We start from the raw sequence: 24,890 nt of genomic DNA, 5'->3' as shown, positions 1-24,890 counted from the left end.
ATGGGTGTATAGAAATGTAAAATGCAGCTTTGTCCAATGCTTTTTTGGAGGCTGGTGCCTGACTTTGGAATAATCACCTTTAGAGAAAAATAAGTTTCTTAAAATGTTAACAGGCCTCTGGGCCAGAAGATGATGTCAATCACCTGAACTTTTGCATATGATAAGTTTGAAAGCCTGGCTTCGATTAGAACCAGGAACTGCTGTCCTTGCATGACTCCACCCCTTCCCGCATTATCCTCTATGCATAACTTAAGGTATAGAAACTACTTTGGAAAATAAAGTGCGGGCCTTGTTCACTGAAACTTGGTCTCCCCATGTCGCTCTCTCTTTCAAATTCTGGCTGAGTCTCCATCTGGAGCGCAGAACCCGCCCAGCTTGCTAATTATGCCTGGGCTTCTAAGATCCGACCGGGGAGGCCTCAGTGTCTCCTCTCCTTTGGGAGAACGGAAGGACGCCTGCAGCCTATGTAAGTGGTGCAAACTTCTTGTCTTGAAGTTTTATTGGTCTCCCGCGTAAACCAAGCTACTCAGCCTCTGTTTCTCCACTGAATTTTCCAACTGAGCTATCCTCATTCTATTACTCTTTATATCCTTAATTAACATTTAATTAAGCAGTTGTTTCCTGACCCTCGCCTACGCCGTCTCTCCTTCGAATACCCTGGATCATCCGGGGCTGGACCCTGGCAATACGCAAAGGTGGGATCAAGCCTCAGGAGCCCCCCTGGAAATTCTCAAGCATGTATCCCCAAAACAAGAGTCTGCCTACTTTACTGCTCTGTGCTCTCACCTACACCTCTGACTTTATGAGGGTCTGTCCCCCACCACCATCTCTCTCCTGAATAGGTTCTTCCAGCCACATGTGATTGTTCAGAGCCTCCCAACCGTGAGAGGCATGAGATGTTCTAAACTGTCTAAATACAGATTCCTTTGAGCAGTTAAAAGATTGATTAGAAATTGTATTGGTGAAGGGTTTTTCACTTGTTGGACCAATGTTTGCTGCTAAGTTTCCATATCCCTTACCTGCTGTGTCCCTGGCAGTGTATTGATTAATATAATTGTTGTAAGTAGTAGCTTTAATGTTTGTAACCTTGGACCCTTGAGTTAATTCTTTTTTTTGTTATAGCCCACCACACCTTTGCCCTATAGGAATGCAACTTTATCTAATGCTTTTGGAGGGTGGCGCCTGACTAATCACCTTTAGAGAAAAATAAGTTTTCTGAAGAAAGGGTCTTAAAATGTTAACAGGCCTTTGGACCAGAAGATGATGCAAATCACCTAAACTTTTGTGTATGATAAGTTTGCAGGGAGAAAGCCTGGCTTACTGCATGACTCTACCCCTTTCCCCATTATCCTCTATGCATAACTTAAGGTATAAAAACTACTTTGGAAAAGAAAGTTCTGGCCTTGTTCACTGAAGCTTGGTCTCCCCATTTCATTATTTCTCTCACTTTCTGGATGAATTATTCAGCCTCTTTTCTTCACTAAATTTTCTCACTGAGCTATCCTTATTTAACCACTCTTTATATCCTTAATTAATGTTTAATTGAGCAGTTGTTTCCTGATCCTTGCCAAAGCCTACCCTGCTTCGAATTCCCTGGATTCACCGGGGCTGGACCCTGGCAGAAGATTGCCGGGAGAAGTATCAATAACCTCAGATATGCAGATGACACCACCCTTATGGCAGAAAGTGAAGAGGAACTAAAAAGTATCTTGATGAAAGTGAAAGTGGAGAGTGAAAAAGTTGGCTGAAAGCTCAACATTCAGAAAACGAAGATCATGGCATCTGGTCCCACCACTTCATGGGAAATAGATGGGGAAACAGTGGAAACAGTGTCAGACTTTATTTTTCTGGGCTCCAAAATCACTGCAGATGGTGATTGCAGCCATGAAATTAAAAGACGCTTCCTCCTTGGAAGGAAAGTTATGACCAACCTAGATAGCATATTCAAAAGCAGAGACATTACTTTGCCAACAAAGGTTCGTCTAGTCAAGGCTATGGTTTTTCCTGTGGTCATGTATGGATGTGAGAGTTGGACTGTAAAGAAGGCTGAGCACCTAAGAATTGATGCATTTAAACTGTGGTGTTGGAGAAGACTCTTGAGAGTCCCTTGGACTGCAAGGAGATCCAACCCGTCCATTCTGAAGGAGCTCAGCCCTGGGATTTCTTTGGAAGGAATGATGCTGAAGCTGAAACTCCAGTACTTTGGCCACCTCATGGGAAGAGTTGACTCATTGGAAAAGACTGTGATGCTGGGAGGGATTGGGGGCAGGAGGAGAAGGGGACGACAGAGGATGAGATGGCTGGATGGCATCACTGACTCGATGGACGTGAGTCTGGGTGAACTCCTGGAGTTGGTGATGGACAGGGAGGCTTGGCATGCTGCGATTCATGGGGTTGCAGAGAGTCGGAGATGACTGAGTGACTGAACTGATATATATATATATGACAGTGTCAGGTGGTAAGTTTCAAATTTTCAGTGATACCAAAGACAGTGTTGCAGGAATTTAGGAGGAAGTTGTGTTGGTATGCACTACTATGGTCGGGAGAGAAGGACAGCAGCTCTGGGAGGGGCTGGGACATGGCCTAGGCCCTGACTGATGGGAAGTGAACAGGATATTTGAGATGAATAAACAGAATTTGCTTCCTATGACAGTTGTTTGGCAAGGACATTATGAACATCCATAAATCTGCGCTAAATATAGAGTGGCAATACATGACCGGAGATTAAAAGAATAATCTTGTTAACTACCTTCAGAGCAGTTATAATGGATGAGAAGCCAGAAGTTCCTGATTCAGCAACATCATCTCAGTGTTTTTTCAGTGTTCTGGTGCCAATAGTGCCATTAAAAAAAAAAAAGTTTAATAAGTTGATAAATGATAGGAAAGCTTGACATGGCATTTATTATATATTTTATATATATATATATATATATATATATATATATATATATATATATAGTATTGTATATATATCCTGCTTGATGATTTAAAAAGTTAAAATTATGATCATAAGATACATGAAGGGTGTAGACAATTAGCATCTTAAGACCAGTATCAAGACTATTTGAAACCAAAGGAGGAAGATTAGTCTAATTAAAAGTTACTTCTTGTTTAATAAAGAGAGCTATAGTCCTCAGACTTACGCTTAGACATATTATTATTTTTAGCTATATTTTGCCTACCTCATTACATGAAAGAAATTTTAATCTAGTTACTGTGTTTTCTTTACCCAGCTCTTCTTCCCCATCCCTCTTTCAAAGCATTAAAAACAAAATATTTGAGCTGATTTTGTCCAGGAATTTCCACCGTACATGTAGATCATCCTGCTTGTGGCCTCCCTGTGTGGTGTTTATTCCCTGGTACTTTACTGACAGGTTTCTCTGAACCTTAACGTCTAGAACACATGACCTGAAGTGCTGAGAGATCTCCCTCTTCAGTTCAGTTGCTCAGCTGTGTCCAGCTCTTTGCGACCCCATGGACTGCAGCACGCCAGGCCTCCCTGTCCATCACCAACTCCCGGAGTTTACTCAAACTCATGTCCATTGAGTCATGCCATCCAAACATTTCATCCTCTGTTGTCCCCTTCTCCTCCCACCTTCACTCTTTCTCAGCATCAGGGTCTTTTCCAATGAGTCACTTCTTCATATCAGGTAGCCAAAGTATTGGAGTTTCAGCTTCAGTATCAGTCCTTCCAATGAATATTCGGGACTGATTTCCTTTAGAACAGACTGGTTTGATCTCCTTGCAGTCCAAGGGACTCTCAAGAGTCTTCTCCAACACCACAGTTCGAAAGCATCAATTCTTCAGCGCTCAGCTTTCTTTATAATCCAACTCTCACATCCATACATGACCACTGGAAATACCATAGCTTTGACTAGACAGACCTTTGTTGGCAAAGTAATGTCTCTGCTTTTTAATAGGATCTCTAGGTTGGTCTCCAGTAGCATATTGGGCACCTACTGACCTGGGGAGTTTCTATTTTAGTATCCTATCATTTTGCCTTTTCATACTGTTCATGGGGTTCTCAAGGCAAGAATACTGAAGTGGTTTGCCATTCCCTTCTCCAGTGGGCCACATTCTGTCAGATATCTCCACTATGACCTGCCCATCTTAGGTTGCCCCATGGACATGGCTTAGTTTCATTGAGTTAGACAAGGCTGTGGTCCTAGTGTGATTAGATTGACTAGTTTTCTGTGAGTATGGTTTCAGTGTGTTTGCCCTCTGATGCCCTCTTGCAACACCTACTGTCTTACTTGGGTTTCTCTTACCTTGGACGTGAGGTATCACTTCACGGCTGCTCCAGCAAAGCACAGCCATTGCTCTTTAGCTCGGACGAGGGGTATCTCCTCACCGCCGCCCTTCCTGACCTTCAATGTGGGATAGCTCCTCTAGGCCCTCCTGCGCCTGCACAGCCACAGCTCCTTGGACATGGGGTTGGTCCTCTCGGCCACAACCCCTGGCCTCAGTTGTGTGTTGCTCCTTCCGGCCGCCACCCCTGGCCTCGGGGGAGGGGGCGTGGGGTAGCTCCTCCCGCCCGCCGCCCCTGGCCTCGAGCTTAGTGGCATGGAGTAGCTCCTCCCAGCCACCGCCCCTGACCTTGGACACTGGGTATCTCCTCTCGGCCGCCCCCCCTCCCCCGACCAGTATACTACTGGAGATCAGTGGAGAAATAACTCCAGAAAGAATGAAGGGATGGAGCCAAAGCAAAAACAATATCCAGCTGTGGATGTGCCTGGTGATAGAAGCAAGGTCCGATGCTGTAAGGAGCAATATTGCATAGGAACCTGCAATGTCAGGTCCATGAATTAAGGCAAATTGGAAGTGGTCAAACAAGAGATGGCAAGAGTGAATGTCGACATTCTAGGAATCAGTGAACTCAAATTGACTGCAATGGGTGAATTTAACTCAGATGACCATTATATCTACTACTGCAGGCAGGAATCCCTCAGAAGAAATGGAGTAGCCATCATGGTCAACTAAAGAGTCTGAAATGCAGTACTTGGATGCAATCGCAAAAACGACAGAATGATCTCTGTTCATTTCCAAGGCAACCATTCAATATCACAGTAATCCAAGTCTATGCCCCAACCAGTAACGCTGAAGAAGCTGAAGTTGAATGCTTCTATGAAGATCTACAAGACCTTTTAGAACTAACACCCCCAGAAGATGTCCTTTTCATTATAGGGGACTGGAATGCAAAAGTAGGAAGTCAAGAAACACCTGGAGTAACAGGCAAATTTGGCCTTGGAATATGGAATGAAGCATGTCAAAGACTAATAGAGTTTTGCCAAGAAAATGCACTGGTCATAACAAACACCCTCTTCCAACAACACAAGAGAAGACGCTATACATGGACATCACCAGACGGTCAACACCGAATTCAGATTGATTATATTCTTTGCAGCCAAAGATGGAGAAGCTCTATACAGTCAGCAAAATCAAGACCAGGAGCTGACTGTGGCTCCGATCATGAACCCCTTGTTGCCAAATTCAGACTTAAATTAAAGAATGTATGGAAAACCACTGGACCATTCAGGTACGACCTAAATCAAAACCCTTATGATTATAAGTGGAAGTGAAAACTAGATTTAAGGGACTAGATCTGATAGATAGAGTGCCTGATGAACTATGGAATGAGGTTTGTGACATTGGACAGGAGACAGGGATCAAGACCATCCCCATGGAAAAGAAATGCAAAAAAGCAAAGTGGCTGTCTGGGGAGGCCTTACAAATAGCTGTGAAAAGAAGAAAAGTGAAAAGCAAAGGAGAAAAGGAAAGATATAAACATTTGAATGCAGAGTTCCAAAGAATAGCAAGAAGAGATAAGAAAGCCTTCCTCAGCTATCCATGCAAAGAAATAGAGGAAAACAATAGAATGGGAAAGATTAGAGATCTCTTCAAGAAAATCGGAGATACCAAGGGAATATTTCATGCAAAGATGGGCTTGATAAAGGACAGAAACGATATGGACCTAACAGAAGCAGAAGATATTAAGAAGAGATGGCAAGAATACACAGAAGAACTGTACAAAAAAGATCTTCATGATCCAGATAATCATGGTGGTGTGATCACTGACCTAGAGCCAGACATCCTGGAATGTGAAGTCAAGAGGGCCTTAGAAAGCATCACTATGAACAAAGCTAGTGGAGGTGATAGAATTCCAGTTGAGCTCTTCCAAATCCTGAAAGATGATGCTGTGAAAGTGCTGCACTCAATATGCCAGCAAATTTGGAAAACTCAGCAGTGGCCACAGGACTGGAAAATGTCAGTTTTCATTCCAATCCCAAAGAAAGCAATGCCAAACAATGCTCAGACAACCATACAATTGCACTCATCTCACATGCTATTAAAGTAATGCTCAAAATTCTCCAGGCCAGGCTTCAGCAATACATGAACCGTGAACTTCCTGATGTTCAAGCTGGTTTTAGAAAAGGCAGAGGAACCAGAGATCAAATTGCAAACATCCACTGGATCATGGAAAAAGAAAGAGAGTTCCAGAAAAAAACATCTATTCCTGCTTTATTGACTATGCCAAAGCCTTTGACTTTGTGGATCACAATAAACTGTGGAAAATTCTGAAAGAGAAGGGAATACCAGACCACCTGATCTGTCTCTTGAGAAATTTGTATGCAGGCCAGGAAGCAACAGTTAGAACTGGACATGGAAAAACAGACTGGTTCCAAATAGGAAAAGGAGTTTGTCAAGGATGTATATTGTCACCCTGTTTATTTAACTTATATGCAGAGTACATATCATGAGAAACGCTGGACTGGAAGAAACACAAGATGGAATCAAGATTGCCAGGAGAAATATCAATAACCTCAGATATGCAGATGACACCACCCTTATGGCAGAAAGTGAAGAGGAACTAAAAGGTCTCTTGATAAAAGTGAAAGTGGAGAGTGAAAAAGTTGGCTTAAAGCTCAACATTCAGAAAACAAAGATCATGGCATCTGGTCCTACCACTTCATGAGAAATAGATGGGGAAACAGTGGAAACAGTGTCAGACTTTATTTTTCTGGGCTCCAAAATCACTGCAGATGGTGACTGCAGCCATGAAACTAAAAGACGCTTCCTCCTTGGAAGGAAAGTTATGACCAACCTAGATAGCATATTCAAAAGCAGAGACATTACTTTGCCAACAAAGGTTCATCTAGTCAAGGCTATGGTTTTTCCTGTGGTCATGTATGGATGTGAGAGTTGGACTGTGAAGAAGGCTGAGCATTGAAGAATTGATGCATTTGAACTGTGGTGTTGGAGAAGACTCTTGAGAGTCCCTTGGACTGCAAGGAGATCCAACCAGTCCATTCTGAAGGAGATTGTCCCTGGGATTTCTTTGGAAGGAATGATGCTGAAGCTGAAACTCCAGCACTTTGGCCACCTCATGCGAAGACTCACTCATTGGAAAGGACTCTGATGCTGGGAGGGATTTGGGGCAAGAGGAGAAGGGGACGACAGATGATGAGATGGCTGGATGGCATCACTGACTCAATGGATGTGAGTCTGGGTGAACTCTGGAAGTTAGTGATGGACAGGGAGGCCTGGTGTGCTGAGATTCATGGGGTCACAAGGAATTGGATACGATTGATTGACTGATCTGTTCTGATCTAGGTTGGTCATAACTTTTCTTCTAAGGAGCAAGCATCTTTTGATTTCATGGCTTCAGTCACCATCTGCAGTGATTTTGGAGCCCCCCAAAATAAAGTCTGACACTGTTTCCACTGTCTCCCCATCTATTTGCCATGAAGTGATGGGACCAGATGCCATGATCTTAATTTTCTGAATGTTGAGTTTAAGCCGACTCTTTTCACTCTCCTCTTTTCAGTTTCCTCAAGAGACTCTTTAGTTCTTCGCTTTCTGCCATAAGGGTGGTGTCATCTGCATAAATGAGGTTATTGATATTTCTCCCAGCAATCTTGATTCCCGCTTGTGCTTCATCCAACACAGCATTTCTCATGATGTACTCTGCATATAAGTTAAATAAGCTGGTGACTATATACAGCCTTGACATACTCCTTTCCCTATAGGCAAACGATTTGATTTCTTCTCCCCTTGTCTTCCCATACAAGGGAGTTTTGGAAAATAATTTCCCAGGAAATCTCCAGTGGTTTTAAGATCAAAGACTGATTTTGATGCCTTATCTCATTCCTTATAGCTGTTTTGAGTTCTGTTCTTGGTTTTCAGAGGCTTATAAAAATGCATTGGTTATTTTGCAGCTTCACAGGTGAGAGAAGAGGCTTCCCAAGGGCCAATCCAGTTCCATTTGAGGCTGGACCAGTCATCCATGTGCTTGTCCTCTGGTTCTCATCAGCTGTCTTGTTCTGTGTAGAGTGAAGACGGTGTGCAGAGCGAAGGTACAGGCAGAAACACTTCATGGTTCCTGTGTTCCAAGAACAGAGATGCTCCGCCAGCTCACTCTTCAACCTTGTTCCCAGCAGGTATGACAGATTTGTTTGAGTTCTGAGCTGCTGTCAGAATGGAGAGTCTGATTATATCTCCATGCTAACCAAAATGTTCAGCACTGGGGCATCGCATATTGACTGATTTCTAACTTGAAGTCCTGGGGTCTTCCTGGAGGAAAGGATAGCAGGGACTTGTTCTTGTGTATTGTCAGTGGTGTCTTAGATCAAATGCCTGTGAAGTTCCAAAATGTGACCCAAGTCAGGTGACCCAGCCTTCTTTCCCATTTAGTGAACAGCATCAGGGACATCTCTCCCCAGCGGGTACTTGAACTGTGTATTCTCATCTTCATCATGGTAATGTAGGGAACTCTTCATGCTTGGAAATGAAAAGACGGACAATTCAAACCAGATGATTATAATCCACATGGCTCTGGATGTAATACAGACAGTCATAGGATGAGACACAGTCTCTTTCTAACACATACATACCACTCATATATGTTTGATTTTAATTGTATTCTGCATCTAATTATATTCCTCTCTTGACTTGGCCCACACTATCATGGACCATGGGGCTCAGAAAGACAGCTAGGGAGGCACCAAACTGACCCTCCACTGGTGGTTATTTGAGAGCTGATCATAAGCCTTCAAGTTCATGGCTGCAGTGGGTGCTACCCCTACATCAGTAGCACAGAAATCTTCCTGTTGTACTAGAACGTCCATCTAAAAACAGGTAACATCAGTAGGAAGACTGGGGCAGAGCACAACACTGCCCCAGAAGGTTAACAGCTCTTGAAAACCAACCAATCTCAGGTCCCCTGAAAACTAGAGAGGCCTGTAGCTGTCACGAACAGGTCAGACCACATAAATCTCGTAGGAGACTAAGTCTGGTGCTCTGGGGATCGGAGCAGATGATTTAAAGTATCTTTCTATATAACTCTGTGTTCTTTGGGAGAAAAGATTGGGGTGGGGGAGCAAACTGATTTCCAAAAATCTACACTAAAGAAAGTTAAAGAACTTTTTTAGCCTTTAGTATTCTGGTTTGATTGCAAATCTCTAAGAGGTGGAAATAAAAGGGAGCTTTCCCCAAGTGTTTTTCAACTGGGATTCTGTCTTCACTGGGAATCACTCACATTTTCAATGTGCACCAATGCCCCCCTGTTCCCCCCGCCCCAACCCTTTTTGGAGAATGCCAGCTGGAGAGGTCAGGGAATCTCCCGCTGTCCAGGGTTGCCAGCTCTGCTGAGACTCAGCTCCCAGGTCAGTGGGAGTCAGCTCCCAGACAGTCCAAAGGCATAGCCTTCACAATTGGACCCCCACATGCTTGGTGGTGTGTTAATGCTGGCTAAGGTTACATCAATACGTGGATTAAAAAAAATTGAACATCTACAGCCTTCCTGTGCACCCTTTCCAAAAGTTGCTCTGCCGAGAGCTGAGCAGCAGTGAGCAGTCCCAGGTGGGCAGAGGGTCTTGCTTTCTACAAAGATCTCTCCATAAAGGTGAGGCCTGCCTCTCTTACTCCCTCTGCTTACTCTGATGAGTTTCTCCAGGGCCCACAAATCTTTTGAGTGCCAGACAAAATAGTGTTTTTTGAGAAAGTGAAAGTCTGTTGATTTAGTATTAAATCTTTTTCCAACTCAGATGATTTCTGATACTTTGCTTTTATGAAATTTGAGGGAAGACCGAGTTGAGCTCTGTCAAAAGTTAGATCATTAAAAATCATTTTGATGATAGATCACCCTATCAGAGGGAGCTCAGTAATGAACATTACTATGATAAAGTTCCTTTCGTTTTCATGAAAAATGTTTCATAGTGTGTACAATAACTGTAACAACAATAATTGTAAAATGGTGGTGAGCATTGCCATCAATTTTAGGAAATAGCTGCATGTTAATTTAGCAAGTCTGATGAAAACTGCTTTTCCAATAACATTGTACTTTTTATATGTAATAATTATTTATGAAATCCTGTTGTGATAAATCACATACTAATAGTACCTATAATGATAGTTCAGTCTGGAATTATTTCTTTAATATCTAGAGCTACTTGGCTACAGGATTTAAACATTACCTTAAAATTAAACTGTACAAAATTAAATCAAGTTATATACATACTTTTGCTGCATATAAATATGAGTGATCAATGACAGGATTTTAGGCATAAAATGTATCACACTAACATAAAATTATGTGACAAAAGTAGAGTGGAAATACAACTTTAAGAACTAAATTAAATAACTTTTGCCTACTAAAGATGAGCTTGTAGGTGTATATTAAAATGAATTAAGGTGGATCTCAAATTGCTGTGGCATTGGATTGTCCTTGAAACAGTGAAGAAGTCATATTAGGATTTTACTTTTAAATGTTTCCTACTTCTGTTTCACCAGAGATTATATCCTTTGCAACTATTTAGATTGATGAAGAAATGTTTTAGATGTTAACTTAAACAGGTGTGAAATATATAGGGTTTTTTTGTTGTTGTTAAGATAGTGTTAATATGCATTTTGAAATATGCACAAATGAATAATTTGAAAAGACATATAGTTTAAAGAATTATTTTAAGGGGTAACCAAGCAGGAAATTGAAGCTTTCTGTATCCAACCGCACATAAGGAGAATGAAAAAACAGGGGTCCATTAATGGCTTCATTTGGTCTGGTTCAGGCTTTTTCCACACTTCCTCCCGCTGCCCTCCTACTAGTGCAGGATCTAGGTCTAACAGGTCCTCAGCTCCAACTTAATGTCCCACGTTACCACTACTCTCTTCCTCCCATGCGTGACACTCATTTCTTTCACACTTAATGACAATCATGTTGACTTGGCCCTGGGACCACCTCATGGAACTCTCTGGGCCATCATTGTCTCCTGGCTCACGCTCCCTCCCTCACTCTTGCCTCAAATCCCAGAAACCCTCAGACAATAGAAAGCCCAAGTTTAGGCCTAGGCCCTAAGCCCTTGTCCATCTATCATCATCTGAATGATTGCTATTAATTTATGCATTTGCAGTTTTCAAAGTGCTTCCCTCTTTATACTTCCTCTTTTCTTCTTTAACACAACCTGCTGTAATAGATGAAGGTAGAAGATGGATGTATGGATAGGTAGGTAGATAGGTAGAAAGAAGAAATTGGGGCTCAGAGGATTTAAATGGTTTGCCTGTGATGACACAGCAAGAAATGGTGGAGTTAGTATTTGAAAGCATGTCACCTGTCTTCAGACTCTTCACCTTATGCACGACATCACTGAACCCAAGTCCAAGGTCAAAGAAAACCAATTGGAATAATTCGAGCCTGGGGTGGCCCACTCAAACTGATCATAGAACCCTGGAAATAGTGGTGGGTGTTAGCATGTGGTCCTTGTCTGATGGCCACTGTCTGGGGCCTTCACACTTCATCCAGGTCCTCTGCCAGACATTTAGAAAGGACTTACAGCCGAGGAAATGAACACATATGTGTACTTCCACGTCCTGTGGGACAAGATTACTTAGAATAGGACATGGTGATGTGGAGCTAAGAGAGCTGAGTATAAAAATGGGCAAGTTTTGCTGCGAGTGGTGTTTTAGTCTGAATAGCTGTACCGGAGATAAAACTTGGGTAGATGTCAAAACACCAGTCATCTAACTTTAGTTTTATTTTTAATTAAAGTCACTGACTTTTAGAAACCAAGAGAATACTAAACCTTTTTCAACTTACCTCAAAGTGCCCAAATTAATAGTTATTTCTGGCTGAGTTGACTTCACCTATGCTTTTGTGTCATTTTTTGGAAAACTTTTGAGGATACTTTTTTTTAAAGTGCATTCAGACATACAGTTTAAAAAAATAATTACTCCTACTATGGATCTTGATATTTTTATTCTTCATTGTGACATATTTCATTTGAGGCTGAGCCCTTAAAACGTTTTAAAGTTAGTTGGGATTCAGGGTCACAAAAAATTCAGACACAACTTTAGCAACTAAATAACTGAATGACAGAGTAATTGATTCCCTAGAAGTTAAAGGAGTCAATCTGTAAGTCAGATACACAGTGAATAATTTTAGTTCACTTAGCCCATACAGGGCATAATTTACTAAAGAAAGGACTATGGTTTTATAAACAGCCGAAGGTTGTGCTTCAAGACCACCTGGAAGTTCAAGTGTGCAGATGGCCAGGAGTTCAGCAACCTGGACTTATTCTACCTGTCCTCGTGGATTGGCTCCAGCTGTTTCCTTCTGAGCACAACTCAACTTGCTGAGTAGTCAGGCTCACTGTTAGTGACCAACGTGCGTAGATTGTCCAACAGGGAAAGGTGAAAGAGACCAGTGTAAATTACCTCCCCTGGCATTTGGGTCAGGAAAATCTATTTCTGTGAAACTTTGCTGTACAGGAAAAACAGCATTCAGACCCTTGGTGTCTACATATCAATAAAGCTTCTGCTTCTATTAGGATGAATAAAAGTCACCTCCCCCAGAGTTTCAAATACTGAGGATCATTTTATTTTTGGCTACCAGTGCTGCATACAGAGAGGACACAGGGCCCCAGGGAGGTGGAGGGGCTTGCCTGAGATCATAATGCAAATTATTAATGGTAAGTCAGAATTTTTTCTGATATCTCTTAACTTTAAGCACCCACCTACTACTATCCACCTGTGAATTTGGAATCAATTCACAGATAAATTTGCCAGTCATGGCCAGTGTTTGTGAAGTGTTATAATGTCCTGTGCCAAAGATACTTGTGTGCATGCTCAGTCGCTAAGTTTTGTCCAACTCTCTGCGACCCCATGGACTGTGGCCTGCCAGGTTCCTCTGTCCATGGGATTTACCAGGCAAAAACCCTGGAGTCAGTGCCCATTCCCTCCTCCAGGGCATCTTCCTGAGCTCTCCTACATCTCCTACATTGGCAAGCAGATTCTTTACCATTCTGCCACCTGGGAAGCCTTCAAAGATGCTAATGGTATTTTATTAGTATGATTTGATATCTATTTATAGTGTAAGGCAGTAGCAACAGAATATAAGCTATAGAAGAAAAATTTAAGTTGGAATCCATTCTGAAAATACTTTAAAAAAAGAAAAAAAAAAAAAAAGATCAGGGATGGATAGAACACAACTGTGCCCAGACGGACAGCTTTGGGAGGAGTGGGATATTCCAGTCTGGAGTATTCTGGAATATTCTCCATGTGCCCCAGTGCTGAGCACCAAGCCTGGCTCAAAGCTGACAGCCAGCCAGTGTGTGTTTATCCAGACTGAAGCACGTGCATGTTTGCATTTGAGCTGCTTTCTTAGTTCATCGAAAGGAGTATCTTAGAGGTTTTCATTTCTGGTTCCTCCAGGGGTTCCCATCAGGCTCCCCTGGATTATTGGGTGGAAACTGGACCCTGAAAGTAGGCCAGGTAAGTGGGAACTCAGAAGACATGAGTTCTTGCCTTGAAGTTCAGAACCTTGAAGCAGCCATGCATGATGTGGCCAGGACGAGCTGCCAGTTCTGCTGGGCTGGTGTGTAGAAGAGCCCCCTGGCCAGCTTATCAATCCTCATGCACAGGAGCTCTAGCATCCAGAGCAAGGTGCTGGCTCCTAGGTGCTCCAAGCTGTGGGAGCTTCATCCATATTATTGTTTCTAACCTGCTGATGCAGGCTGCGTGTAAGTACAAGGAAAGGAGCAACTTGGGTTCACATAGAAATACACCTCAGCCCCCCAGACTGCTGCTGCCTTCCAAGAAGAGATGTGGCAGCTCTGCTGCTGAGTCTCAACAAATCCTCTACATGTGTTTGTGATAGGGGCTTCCTCTTCCAGAACACAGACACTGTTGGATGTTTGTTTTCCTGAGACAATCAACTTGTGTTCTTTCCCAGCAGAGCACCTACACAGCCCTAGGCTTCTGTTTCTCTGGATTGTGGAAACACTACTCTCCTTTTCAGCTCTCCTTGGAAATCCATTAGGGACCTCCTAGAGAGGAAAGCTATTGCTTGGGGTTCTAAGTGGATCCAGGAGAGGAGTAGGGTGGTGTGGTCACAGATGATACATGCACCAGTTTCACCAAATGAGACAATGAAGAGTATCCACAGTATCAAATGTTACACCTCTGGAAATCATAGCTGGCCACAGGATTAAGTTTAAGAAATGGCTTTGCAACATGTTCAAAGTGTGGCAAGTCCTTCAGGATTCTGAGCCCAGTATTTTCTAGCTACTCAATGACATGGGAAAGGAGGGGGGGATGCTCTAATGTGAAAGAAATGTAAAAGAGACCTAAGTCACATAATAGTAACTCTACATAGTGTCTCAAAGAAGCCTATGGTAAGAAAAAGTTTTTTAGGTATTTAAGGAACTTTTGGATATTTGAGAACAATTAGGAATTTTTTTGTATCTGCTAGGTTATCAGATTTTTTGATATATAATTGTTCATCGAAGCCTCTAATGATCCTCTCTTCTTGTATCTTATCATTTGTAATGTCTTCATTTAGAATTTTATTTCAGTTCTTTCTTTTATTTGATGAGTCTAGCTAAAGATTTGTTTATATTTTTTAAAAAAACAGAGCTTATTAGTTTCATTGAGTTTATGTTATTCTTTTTGTTTCTATTTCATGTATTTCCATTCTATTCTTTGCCTTCCTTATATTAACTTTGGGCTGGGTATGTTCTTATTTTTATGGTTCCTTATTAGGTTGCTTATCTTAGAGAATTCTTTTTTTCTTAATGTACACATTTATTGTTATAAACTTTCCTCTGAGAACTTCTTTTCTCCATCCCTTAAGTTTTGGTGGTATTTGTTTTCTTTCTCTCTCTCTTTTTCTATTTTTTAATTTTTACTTTTATTTTATTTTTTTAAATTTTATTCTATTTAAGTTTACAATATTGTATTGGTTTTGCCATATATTAAAATGAATCTGCCACAGGTATACATGTGTTCCCCATCCTGAACCCTCCTCCCTCCTCCCTACCCATACCATCCCTCTGGGTCGTCCCAGTGCACCAGCCCCTAGCATCCAGTATCGTGCATCGAACCTGGACTGGCGACTCATTTCATATATGATATTATGCATATTTCAATGCCATTCTCCCAAATCATCCCACCCTCTCCCTCTCCCACAGAGTCCAAAAGACTGTTCTATACATCCGTGTCTCTTTTGCTGTCTCGTATACAGGGTTATTGTTACCATCTTTCTAAATTCCATATGTATGCGTTAGTATACTGTATTGGTGTTTTCTTTTCTGATTTACTTCACTCTGTATAATAGGCTCCAGTGCCATCCACCTCATTAGAACTGATTCAAATGTATTCTTTTTAATGGCTGAGTAATACTCCATTGTGTATATGTACCACAGCTTTCTTATCCATACATCTGCTGATGGACATCTAGGTTGCTTCCATGTCCTGGCTATTATAAACAGTGCTGCGATGAATATTGGGGTACCCTTGTCTCTTTCAATTCTGGTTTCCTAAGTGTGTATGCCCAAAGTGGGATTGCTGGGTCATAAGGCAGTTCTATTTCCAGTTTTTTACGGAATCTCCACACTCTTCTCCATAGTGGCTGTACTAGTTTGCATTCCCACCAACAGTGCAAGAGGGTTCCCTTTTCTCCACACCCTCTCCAGCATTTATTACTTGTAGACTTTTGGATCACAGCCATTCTGACTGGCGTGAAATGGTACCTCATAGTGGTTTTGATTTGCATTTCTCTGATAATGAGTGATGTTGAGCATCTTTTCATGTGTTTGTTAGCCATCTGTATGTCTTCTTTGGAGAAATGTCTATTTAGTTCTTTGGCCCATTTTTTGATTGGGTCATCTATTTTTCTGGAGTTGAGCTGTAGGAGTTGCTTGTATATTTTTGAGATTAGTTGATGTCAGTTGCTTCATTTGCTATTATTTTCTCCCATTCTGAAGGCTGTCTTTTCACCTGGCTTATAGTTTCCTTTGTTGTTCAGAAACTTTTAAGTTTAATTAGGTTCCATTTGTTTACTTTGCTTTTATTTCCAATATTCTGGGAGGTGGGTCATAGAGGATCCTGCGGTGATGTATGTTGGAGACTGTTTTGCCTATGTTCTCCTCTAGGAGTTTTATAGTTTCTGGTCTTATGTTTAATCTTTAATCTATTTTGAGTTTATTTTTGTGTATGGTGTTAGAAAGTGCTCGTTTCATTATTTTACAAGTGGTTGACCAGTTTTCCCAGCACCACTTGTTAAAGAAATTGTCTTTAATCCATTGTATATTCTTGCCTCCTTTGTCAAAGATAAGGTGTCCATATGTGCGTGGATTTATCTCTGGGCTTTCTATTTTGTTCCGTTGATCTATATTTCTGTCTTTGTGCCAGTACCATACTGTCTTGATAACTGTGGCTTTGTAGTAGAGCCTGAAGTCAGGCAGGTTGATTCCTCCAGTTCCATTCTTCTTTCTCAAGATATCTTTGGCTATTCGAGGTTTTTTGTATTTCCATACAAATTCTGAAATTATTTGTTCTAGCTCTGTGAAGAATACTGTTGGTAGCTTGATAGGGATTGCATTGAATCTATAAATTGCTTTGGGTAGTATACACATTTTCACTATATTGATTCTTCCAATTCATGATCATGGCATGTTTCTCCATCTATTAGTGTCCTCTTTGATTGCTTTCACCAGTGTTTTATAGTTTTCTATATATGTCTTTAGTTTCTTTAGGTAGATATATTCCTAAGTATTTTATTCTTTTTATTGCAACGGTGAATGGAATTGTTTCGTTAATTTCTCTTTCTATTTTCTCATTATTAGTGTACAGGAATGCAAGGGATTTCTGTGTGTTGATTTTATATCCTGCAACTTTACTATATTCACTGATTAGTTCTAGTAATTTTCTGGTGGAGTCTTTAGTGTTTTCTATGTAGAGAATCATGTCATCTGCAAACACTGAGAGTTTTACTTCTTTTCCAATTTGGATTCCTTTTATTTCTTTTTCTGCTCTGATTGTTGTGGCCAAAACTTCCAAAACTATGTTGAATAGTAATGGTGAAAGTGGCAACCGTTGTCTTGTTCCTGATTTTAGAGGAAATGCTTTCAATTTGGGTTTGTCATGTATAGCTTTTATTATGTTGAGGTATGTTCCTTCTATTCCTGCTTTCTGGAGAGTTTTTATCATAAATGGATTTTGAATTTTGTCAAAGGCTTTCTCTGCATCTATTGAGATAATCATATGGTTTTTATTTTTCAATTTGTTAATGTGGTGTATTACATTGATTGATTTGCGGATATTGAAGAATCCTTGCATCCCTGGGATGAAGCCCACTTGGACATGGTGTATGATCTTATTAATGTATTGTTGGATTCTGATTGCTAGAATTTTGTTAAGGATTTTTGCATCTATGTTCATCAGTGATATTGGCCTGTAGTTTTCTTTTTTTGTGGGATCTTTGTCAGGTTTTGGTATTAGGGTGATGGTGGCCTCATAGAATGAGTTTGGAAGTTTGTCTTCCTCCGCAATTTTATGGAAGAGTTTGAGTAGGATAGGTGTTAGCTCTTCTCTAAATTTTTGGTAGAATTCAGCTGTGAAGCCGACTGGACCTGGGCTTTTGTTTGCTGGAAGATTTCTGATTACAGTTTCAATTTTCGTGCTTGTGATGGGTCTGTTAAGATTTTCTATTTCTTCCTGGTCGAGTTTTGGAAAGTTGTACTTTTCTAAGAATTTGTCCATTTCTTCCACGTTGTCCATTTTATTGGCATATAATTGCTGATTGTAGTCTCTTATGATCCTTTGTATTTCTGTGTTGTCTGTTGTGATTTCTCCACTTTTGTTTCTGATTTTATTGATTTTATTTTTCTCCCTTTGTTTCTTTATGAGTCTGGCTAATGGTTTGTCAATTTTATTTATCGTTTCAAAGAACCAGCTTTTGGTTTTGTTGATTTTTGCTATGGTCACTTTTGTTTCTTTTGCATTTATTTCTGCCCTAATTTTTAAGATTTCTTTCCTTCTACTAACCCTGGGGTTCTTCATTTCTTCCTTTTCTAGTTGCTTTAGGTGTAGAGTTAGGTTATTTATTTCACTTTTTTCTTGTTTCTTGAGGTATACCTGTATTGCTGTGAACTTTCCCCTTAGGATTGCTTTTACAGTGTCTCACAGGTTTTGGATTGTTGTATTTTCATTTTCATTCGTTTCTATGCAAATTTTGATTTCTTTTTTGATTTCTTCTGTGATTTGTTGGTTATTCAGCAGCGTGTTGTTCAGCCTCCATATGTTGGATTTTTTAATAGTTTTTCTCCTGTAATTGAGATCTAATCTTACTGCATTGTGGTCAGAAAAGATGCTTGGAATTATTTCTATTTTTTTGAATTTACCAAGGCTAGCTTTATGTCCCAGGATGTGATCTATCCTGGAGAGGGTTCCGTTTGCACTTGAGAAAAAGGTGAAATTCATTGTTTTGGGATGAAATGTCCTATAGATATCAATTAGGTCTCACTGGTCTATTATATCGTTTAAAGTTTGTGTTTCCTTGTTAATTTTCTGTTTAGTTGATCTATCCATAGATGTGAGTGGGGTATTAAAGTCTCCCACTATTATTGTGTTATTGTTAATTTCTCCTTTCATACTTGTTAGTATTTGTTTTACATATTGCAGTGCTCCTATGTTGGGTGAATATATATTTATAATTGTTATATCTTCTTCTTGGATTGATCCTTTGATCATTATGTAGTGACCTTCTTTGTTTCTTTTCACAGCCACCTTGACAAGCCACCTGTACAAACCCATACACAGTGAGGAAACACCACAATAAAGAAAACTCCACAAACTGCCAGAATACAGAAAGGACACCCCAAACTCAGCAATTTAAACAAGATGAAGAGACAGAGGAATACCCAGCAGGTAAAGGAACAGGATAAATGCCCACCAAACCAAACAAAAGAGGAAGAGATAGGGAATCTACCTGATAAAGAATTTCGAATAATGATAGTGAAATTGATCCAAAATCTTGAAATCAAAATGGAATCACAGATAAATAGCCTTGAGACAAGGATTGAGAAGATGCAAGAAAGGTTTAACAAGGACATAGAAGAAATAAAAAAAGAATCAATATATAATGAATAATGCAATAAATGAGATCAAAAACACTCTGGAGGCAACAAATAGTAGAATAACAGAGGCAGAAGATAGGATTAGTGAATTAGAAGATAGAATGGAAGAAATAAATGAATCAGAGAGGAAAAAAGAAAAATGAATTAAAAGAAATAAGGACAATCTCAGAGACCTCCAGAACAATATTAAATGCTACAACATTCGAATCATAGGGGTCCCAGAAGAAGAAGAGAAAAAGAAAGACCATGAGAAAATACTTGAGGAGATAATAGTTGAAAACTTCCCTAAAATCCGGAAGGAAATAATCACTCAAGTCCAAGAAACCCAAAGAGTCCCAAACAGGATAAACCCAAGGTGAAACACCCCAAGACACATACTAATCAAATTAACAAAGATCAAACACACACACAAAAAAACAAATATTAAAAGCAGCAAGGGGAAAGCAACAAATAGCACACAAGTGAATTCCCAAAAGGATAACAGCTGATCTTTCAATAGAAACTCTCCAGGCCAGGAGGGAATGGCAAGACATAGTTAAAGTGATGAAAGAAAATAACCTACAGCCCAGATTATTCTACCCAGCAAGGATCTCATTCAAATATGAAGGAGAAATCAAAAGCTTTACAGACAAGCAAAAGCTGAAATAATTCAGCACCACCAAACCAGCTCTCCAACAAATACTAAAGGATATTCTCTAGACAGGAAACACAAAAAGGGTGTATAAATTTGAACCCAAAACAATAAAGTAAATGGCAACGGGATCATACTTATCAATAATTACCTTAAACATAAATGGATTGAATGCCCCAACCAAAAGACAAAGACTGGCTGAATGGATTAAAAAAAAACAAAAACAAACAAGACCCCTATATATGTTGTCTACAAGAGACCCACCTCAAAACAGGGGACACATACAGAGTGAAAGATAAGGGCTGGAAAAAGGTTTCCCATGCAAATAGGGACCAAAAGAAAGCAGGAGTAGCAATACTCTTTTTTTAAAATTTAAATTTCTAAACAATATCTTGATAGGCAGTTGTAGAATGTTTCTAAATTTGTAGATAAATCAAATATTTAAAAATTGTAAATGAAGCTCACTTTTGTCTCTGTCTTGACATCACCTGGATGAATGATGACTGAGATAGACATGATGGAGAGTCTTTAAATTGAAACTAGTTTTCATTGTGTAGCCATTGTGATTAAAATATCCATTTCTGTCAGTGCATACATGTTTATTGTTTTGATGGTGTTTTCATGATGTTTATGGTGCAGATAAAAGTAGCCCTTGTTAAATGCAGTCTCAAGCTGTTTTCTCATTTGACTTCTTGCCATCGTAGAAGAGCAGTCTAAGGTTTCTTCAACAGCACTGCAGCTATGTTGGGTCTTAGTATGTGAAAGTCGTGAAACTGGAGGACGTGCTTTAGCTGTGCAGTCACAGCGGGTTTCTGAACACTTCATCCCAAGTCAGACACTTCCCCATGCAGGCCTAAGGGGAGGAAGCAAATGCTTGACCCCTGTCCCAGGAGCAGACTGCCTACTGCACACCCAAGTTCACGGTGCTGTGGGCACCTGCATCTTTTCCAAGAAGAGATTTGGAACCAAGCAAGCACTTCTTAGTGCCTTGTCCCAAACTCACCTGTTATATAAATCTCCTCTCTTCTCATATGGAGGGTAGGACTATAAGTCCTCCCCTTGAAACTTCAGGCTGAGGAAATGAAGTTCAACTGTAATTTCTGACCAGATTTAGATTATAATTGAGATTACACTCATGCTTTTTGTATGTTCCAACTAATGATGAGAGCTTTGGATAGAAGTATGCTAGACAGTAAAGAGAGATCTGTTGCGTGTTTTAAATTTTGTCCTAAATAACCCAAAATGTGGATAATTCATTTGTTGACTCATTTTAATAAACCAGGTTTTATCTGGAGGAAGCAAATATCCTTTTAAGGATGAATCTCTTCAGTTTTGGCCTGCTTGATTCAAATAAAGATTTTCTCCTTCAAGTTCCCTTTCCTGTGTTTAAAAAAAATCATGCTTTATAAATTAAATATATCTCCAAAAGGAGTTTTATATTAATTTATTCTAATTCATGCCTTTAAAGCATATGATTTAGTTAGAAAGCTACTACATCATGTCATGCCACAAGCGTTATTGAACTATAAACAAGGTTTTACATATTCATTTTCTCTATGTTATAGTTAAAAATCTCTATGCTTTTCTTAATCTGAGGAAGTAGTTGGCATAGGACTCAGTAAGAAGGCCATTGGCTTTGTTACTTTTTTGTAGAATTCAGAAATTTGACTAAATCAGTGAGTCTCGTACCTTACAAAAAGTTTTTTTCCCCCCCCAAAGAAAACAACCTTTCTTTCAAACAAACAAAACTTTTTCTGTGGAACAATATTATATAAAATATAGACAAGTATAGAGCCCTTTAGCTAAAGGAATGACCAGAGACCCTGCGGCTGTGATTTCTCTATTCTTCAATTCTGCAGTGATCCCTGTGGGACCTTCTACTTTTATGGGACATAGTTTGGAAACTAACAGTTATGAGAGAATCCTTCTCACTAAACATCTTTAGAATTAAAACTTGCTGGTACCTTCATTTCATGCCAGTCAGAATGGCTGTGATCCAAAATCTACAAGCAATAAATGCTGGAGAGGGTGTGGAGAAAAGGGAACCCTCTTGCACTGTTGGTGGGAATGCAAACTAGTACAGCCACTATGGAGAGCAATGTGGAGATTCCTTAAAAAACTGGAGATAGAACTGCCTTATGACCCAGCAATCCCACTGCTGGGCATACACACTTAGGAAACCAGAATTGAAAGAGACACGGGTACCCCAATATTCATCGCAGCACTGTTTATAATAGCCGGGACATGGAAGCAACCTAGATGTCCATCAGCAGATGAATGGATAAGAAAGCTGTGGTACATATACACAATGCAGTATTAGCCATTAAAAATAATACATTTGAATCAGTTCTAATGAGGTGGATGACACTGGGGCCTATTATACAGAGTGAAGTAAGTCAGAAAGAAAAACACCAATACAGTATACTAATGCATACATATGGAATTTAGAAAGATGGTAACAATAACCCTGTATACGAGACAGCAAAAGAGACATTGATGTATAGAACAGTCTTTTGGACTCTGTGGGAGAGGGAGAGGGTGGGATGGTTTGGGAGAATGGCATTGAAACATGTATAATACCATATATGAAATGAGTCAGCAGTCCAGGTTCGATGCATGATAGTGGATGCTTGGGGCTGGTGCACTGGGACGACCCAGAGGGATGGTACAGGAGGGAGGAAGGAGGAGGGTTCAGGATGGGGAACACATGTATACCTGTGGTGGATGCATGTTGATATATGGCAAAACCAATACAATATTGTAAAGTTAAAAAAAAAATTTAAATTAAAATTTAAAAAAAAAAAACCTTGCTGGTACCTTGTTTTCTTGTGTATAATTTTCTCACCTTTCTGTGTTTTCATTAAATGGAAAAGTTTAAAGAAAATCACAGATGTGTTCTCCTTATTAACAGTTTGATTTCAAACTACTTCCTCCATTTGAACTTGATCATCACCTAGAAATCAAAATAAAGGCCTTGGAAGTATACATTTAGGGCAGGAGCTTTGAGGGGAGAAGATAGTAATCTTGTGGGTCATTTCTAAGACTATGCATGATTCCCTAATTCTCTGAAATTGTGTGTTCTCGATAGACTGGTATTTATTGTACATGTTTTCAGATTAAATAGCATTCCATATATATGTTCTCCATTATCTAAAAGCAGAATAAGTGGGAATTCATTTTCTTTTATTTATGTGATTGTTTTTCTACTTAAGTAACCTTCAAGTTAGGTCTAGTCTCTAAAAGTATTATTTAAATGTCACATTTAGTTAGTTCTGTGTCAATCCTATGACAATATCTCTTGCTTAAATTAAACAGAAATAATATTTGACTTATTTCAGATGCAGCAGGAATTGGCCAGGAGTATAACTAGAGAACTAGCAAAAGGTATGTTGCCAAAACTTATGAATTAAATTTAGACATTGATTTCTGAAATACACTGAAAAGAGTAAATGACACATTTTGCCATTGTTTGGATAACAGATGCTATGTTAAATGATTTTTCTCATACATAGCTAATGAAAAATGTGAACGCATGAGCAGTCATAGTAAAAAATATCCTTCTTCCTCATTTATTCATCATGTTCCATAGCTTAAAAAAAACCTCAAAAGGTCTATGTAGTTCTTATTATTATTTTTTATTTTTATTTTTAAAATATTTATTTATTTTAATTGGAGGCTAATTACTTTACAGTATGGTGGTAGCTTTTGCCGTACCTAGATATGAATCAGCCATGGGTGTTCATGTGTCTGTCCATCCTGTATCTCACCCCCCCACCCCCACCTCCGAAAGACTCTCTAGAGTCTTCTCTAGCACCACAATTTGAAGGCATCCTTCCACTTTGAGGAACCTCAGTCTTTGCTCTGACAGCTGTTAACTAATGATGCCCCTGGACATTATGGAGGGTAATCAGTTGTATTCAAAGTTACTGATTTAAATACTAATCACATCTAGAATATACCTTCACAGAAACATCTAAACTGGTGTTTGACCCAACAGCTGGGATCATATTCTAGCCAATTCGACAGATTAATTAACCATCACACTGGGCAGATAATTAAACTATAAATTTTAAGGAGAATATTGAAATCGCCTAGTATTCCTCCAGTTCTAGGCTAGGTTTTATGGAGAACCTATACCACAGTCTATTTATTCCTTCCTGTCCTCCTGCAGGAGTTGGTTATTGATTTTGTTACCCAACCAGACTTGGGTCCACTTGCCCAATTCACAATCAAACTAGTCTCCTCACACCAGGTCGTGATGAAGGAAACTGGTATTTCCTGCAAGGTGCCCAGTGTGGGGCCAGGCAAGGAGAACAGAGGGTTCCTTTGAAAAAGACCCAAAGTCTCTGATGGTTTCCAGGGAAGGGTTTTATTGTCAGTGGTGTTTTGTTTGTTTGTTTGTTTTAATGTCAGTGATTTATTGTTAAGAAGGCAAGCTTCAAAATACTACACAACATATTTCCAGTATGGATAAATAGCTAGATATAGACACACATAAACACACACACAGGAGTAGATATAGAGATAGCAGTATAGAAATATATGTCCCCAAGTTTTGTATTAAACTGGAGGATATATATTCGTATTAAACAAGGAGGACAGGCTAGTTAATGAGATAATTAACAAAATTTTAAACATTTACCAATACTTAGAATACTTGGGAAAAAATGAATGCACCTTTTAGTAAACTAGAATAAAGAAAAATATGTGGCTTAGGTTTCCTAAAGATGAAAACAGTTTTTAAAAAATACTTATTTTATATTGGAGTATAGCCAACGAACAATGTGGTGATAGTTTCAGGAGCACAATGAGTGACTCTGCCACACACATACATGTATCCATTCTCCCCCAAA

General features: G+C 39.7%; 1 long non-coding RNA gene across 2 annotated transcripts; it reads left to right on the top strand.

Moving 5' to 3' along the window:
* The first annotated feature begins 163 nt into the window (after positions 1–163).
* LOC129636600 (uncharacterized) lies at positions 164–21,326 on the top strand. Of its 2 annotated transcripts, XR_008707031.1 has the most exons (5): positions 164–466; positions 8,330–8,438; positions 12,884–12,959; positions 13,702–13,761; positions 19,053–21,326. It is a non-coding gene; the product is annotated as an uncharacterized LOC129636600 (long non-coding RNA). The 2 variants fall into 2 exon arrangements; XR_008707032.1 differs by lacking the exons at positions 12,884–12,959; positions 13,702–13,761 and having other exon boundaries at positions 165–466.
* The last annotated feature ends 3,564 nt before the right edge of the window (positions 21,327–24,890 follow it).

This window comes from Bubalus kerabau, chromosome 22, assembly GCF_029407905.1.
Source record: "Bubalus kerabau isolate K-KA32 ecotype Philippines breed swamp buffalo chromosome 22, PCC_UOA_SB_1v2, whole genome shotgun sequence".
Classification (NCBI taxonomy): Eukaryota; Metazoa; Chordata; class Mammalia; order Artiodactyla; family Bovidae; genus Bubalus; species Bubalus kerabau.
This window is presented reverse-complemented; position numbering and strand designations above follow the sequence as displayed.